Source organism: Arachis ipaensis, chromosome B4 (genome assembly GCF_059453495.1).
Source record: "Arachis ipaensis isolate K30076 ecotype BB chromosome B4, ASM5945349v1, whole genome shotgun sequence".
NCBI classification, from domain to species: domain Eukaryota; kingdom Viridiplantae; phylum Streptophyta; class Magnoliopsida; order Fabales; family Fabaceae; genus Arachis; species Arachis ipaensis.
Genome location: NC_142439.1, coordinates 131,003,345 through 131,007,418, shown reverse-complemented (window position 1 = coordinate 131,007,418; position 4,074 = coordinate 131,003,345). Strand labels below are relative to the sequence as shown.

Below are 4,074 nucleotides of genomic sequence, written 5' to 3'. Positions count from 1 at the left end.
CTTGAAGATCTTATGGAGTGCTTGAGCTCCTCAATGTCTCTTCCTTGCCTTTGTTGCTCCTCTCTCATGGTTCTTTGATCTTCTCTAATTTCATGAAGGAGGATGGAATGCTCTTGGTGCTCCACCCTTAGTTGTCCCATGTTGGAACTTAATTCTCCTAGGGAGGTGTTGATTTGCTCCCAATAGTTTTGTGGAGGAAAATACATCCCTTGAGACATCTCAGGGGTTTCATGAGGAATTTCCTCATGCTCTTGATGAGGTTCTCTTGTTTGCTCCATCCTTTTCTTAGTGATGGGCTTATCCTCATCAATGAGAATGTCTCCCTCTATGTCAATTCCAACCGAATTGCAAAGGTGACAAATGAGATGAGGGAAGGCTAACCTTGCCAAAGGAGAGGACTTGTCCGCCACCTTGTAGAGTTCTTGGGATATAACCTCATGAACTTCCACTTCCTCTCCAATCATGATGCTATGTATCATGATAGCCCGGTCTATAGTAGCTTCAGACCGGTTGCTAGTGGGAATGATTGAGCGTTGGATGAACTCCAACCATCCCCTAGCCACGGGCTTGAGGTCATACCTTCTTAGTTGAACCGGTTTTCCTCTTGAATCTCTCTTCCATTGGGCGCCCTCTTCACATATGTCCATGAGGACTTGGTCTAACCTTTGATCAAAGTTGACCCTTCTAGTGTATGGGTGTGCATCTCCTTGCATCATGGGCAAGTTGAATGCCAACCTTACATTTTTCAGACTAAAATCTAAGTAATTTCCCCGAACCATTGTAAGCCAATTCTTAGGGTCCGGGTTCACACTTTGATCATGGTTCTTGGTGATCCATGCATTGGCATAGAACTCTTGAACCATTAAGATCCCGATTTGTTGAATGGAGTTGGTGAGAACTTCCCAACCTCTTCTTCGGATCTCATGTCGGATCTCCGGATATTCGCTCTTTTTGAGCTTAAAAGGGACCTCGGGGATCACTTTCTTCTTGGCCACAACTTCATAGAAGTGGTTTTGATGCACCCTTGAGAGAAATCTCTCCATCTCCCATGACTCGGAGGTGGAAGCTTTTGCCTTCTCTTTCCTCTTTCTAGAGGTTTCTCCGACCTTTGGTGCCATAAATGGTTATGGAAAAAAAAAACTTTAGCTTTTACCACACCAAACTTAGAAGGTTTGCTCGTCCTCGAGCAAAAGAAGAAAGAAGAGAGTAGAAGAAGAAGAAATAGAGGAGATAGAGTGGGCTTTGTGTTTTGGCCAAGGGGGAGAAGTGGTGTTTAGGTTGTGTGAAAATGAAGGAGTGAAGATGGGTTTATATAGGAGTGAGAGGGGGTATGGTTCGGCCATTATGGGTGGGTTTGGGAGGGAAAGTGGTTTGAATTTGAATGGTGAGGTAGGTGTGGTTTTATGAAAGAGGGATGTGAATGGTGAAGAGAATGGTGGGATTTGATAGGTGAGGGGTTTTGGGGGAAGAGGTATTGAGGTGATTGGTGAATGGGTGAAGAAGAGAGAGAGTGGTGGGGTAGGTGGGGATCCTGTGGGGTCCACAGATCCTGAGGTGTCAAGGATTTCTCATCCCTGCACTATGTGGCGTGCAAAACGCCCCTTGCTGCCAATCCTGGCGTTAAACACCAGGCTGCTGCCCATTTCTGGCGTTTAATGCCAGCCTCTTGCCCATTCCTGGCGTTAAACGCCAGTCTGGTGCCCATTTCTGGCGTTAAACGCCCAGAATGGTGCCAGACTGGGCGTTTAACGCCCATTCTACTACCCTTACTGGCGTTTAAATGCCAGTAAGTTTCTCCTCCAGGGTGTTCTGTTTTTCATTCTGTTTTTCCTTCTGTTTTTGCTTTTTCAATTGTTTTTGTGACTTCACATGATCATCAACCTACAGAAAACATAAAGTAACAATAGAAAATAGAAAATTATCATAGAATAGTAAAGATTGGGTTGCCTCCCAACAAGCGCTTCTTTAATGTCAATAGCTTGACAGTGGGCTCTCATGGAGCCTTACAGATGTTCAGAGCAATGTTGGAACCTCCCAACACCAAACTTAGAGTTTGAATGTGGGGGTTCAACACCAAACTTAAATTTTGGTTGTGGCCTCCCAACACCAAACTTAGAGTTTGACTGTGGGGGCTCTGTTTGACTCTGTATTGAGAGAAGCTTTCATGCTTCCTCTCCATGGTGACAGAGGGATATCCTTGAGCTTTAAACACAAGGGAGTCTTCATTCACTTGAATGATCAATTCTCCTCTGTCAACATCAATCACATCCTTTGCTGTGGCTAGGAAGGGTCTGCCAAGGATGATGGATTCATCCATACACTTCCCAGTTTCTAGGATTATAAAATCAGCAGCGATGTAATGGTCTTCAACCTTTACCAAGACATCCTCTACAAGCCCATAAGCCTGTTTCTTTGAATTGTCTACCATCTCCAGTGAGATTTTTGCAGCTTGTACCTCAATGATCCCTAGCTTCTCCATTACAGAGAGAGGCATAAGGTTTATGCTTGACCCTAGGTCACACAGAGCCTTCTCAAAGGTCATGGTGCCTATGGTACAAGGGATTGAGAACTTTCCAGGGTCCTGTCTCTTTTGAGGTAATCTCTGCCTAGTCAAGTCATTCAGTTCTTTGATGAGCAATGGAGGTTCATCCTCCCAAGTCTCATTACCAAACAACTTGGCATTTAGCTTCATGATTGCTCCAAGGTACTTAGCAACTTACTCTTCAGTAACATCTTCATCCTCTTCAGAGGAAGAATACTCATCAGAGCTCATGAATGGCAGAAGTAAATTCAATGGAATCTCTATGGTCTCCGTATGAGCCTCAGATTCCCATGGTTCCTCATTAGGGAACTCCATGGAGGTTAGTGGGCGTCCATTGAGGTCTTCCTCAGTGGGGATCACTGCCTCTTCCTCCTCTCCAAGTTCGGCCATGTGAGATGTGGTTATGGCCTTGCACTCTCTTTTTAGATTCTCTTCTGTATTGCTTGGAAGAGTGCTAGGAGGGAGTTTAGTAATTTTCTTACTCAGCTGACCCACTTGTGCCTCCAAGTTTCTAATGGAGGATCTTGTTTCAGTCATGAAACTTTGAGTGGTTTTGATTAGATCAGAGACAATGGTTGCTAAGTTAGAGGAGCTCTGCTTAGAATTCTCTGTCTGTTGCTGAGAAGATGATGGAAAAGGCTTGCCATTGCTAAACCTGTTTCTTCCACCATTGTTGTTGTTGAAGCCTTGTTGAGGCCTCTGTTGGTCCTTCCATGAGAGATTTGGATGATTTCTCCATGAAGGATTATAGGTGTTTCCATAGGGTTCTTCCATGTAATTCACCTCTTCCATTGCAGGGTTCTCAGGATCATAAGCTTCTTCTTCAGAAGATGCTTCCTTAGTACTGCCTGTTGCTGCTTGTATTCCAGACAGACTCTGAGAGATCATATTATCTTGTTGGGTTAATATTTTATTCTGAGCCAATATGGTATTCAGAGTATCAATCTCAAGAACTCCTTTCTTCTGAGTTGTTCCATTATTCACAGGATTCCTTTCAGAGGTGTACATGAATTGGTTATTTGCAACCATTTCAATGAGTTCCTGAGCTTCTGCAGGCGTCTTCTTCAGATGAAGAGATCCTCCAGTAGAGCTATCCAATGACATCTTGGATAGTTCAGACAGACCATCATAGAAGATTCCTATGATGCTCCATTCTGAAAGCATGTCAGAAGGGCACCTTCTGATCAATTGCTTGTATCTCTCCCAAGCTTCATAGAGGGACTCACCATCCTTCTGTCTAAAGGTTTGGACTTCCACTCTAAGCTTACTCAATTTTTGAGGTGGAAAGAACTTTGCCAAGAAGGCATTGACTAGCTTTTCCCAAGAGTTCAGGCTTTCTTTAGGTTGTGAGTCCAACCATATTCTAGCTCTGTCTCTTACAGCAAAAGGAAAGATCATAAGTCTGTAGACTTCAGGGTCAACCCCATTGGTCTTGACAGTGTCACAGATTTGCGAGAATTCAGCCAAGAACTGATGAGGATCTTCCAATGGAAGTCCATGAAACTTGCAATTCTGTTGCATTAGAGAAACTA

At 44.0% G+C, this 4,074-nt stretch overlaps 1 non-coding gene across 1 annotated transcript; it reads left to right on the top strand.

The window, feature by feature from the left end:
• Positions 1–3,700: 3,700 nt before the first annotated feature.
• Positions 3,701–3,808, top strand: LOC148569238 (small nucleolar RNA R71). Its single transcript, XR_015882933.1, has one exon. It is a non-coding gene; the product is annotated as a small nucleolar RNA R71 (small nucleolar RNA).
• The last annotated feature ends 266 nt before the right edge of the window (positions 3,809–4,074 follow it).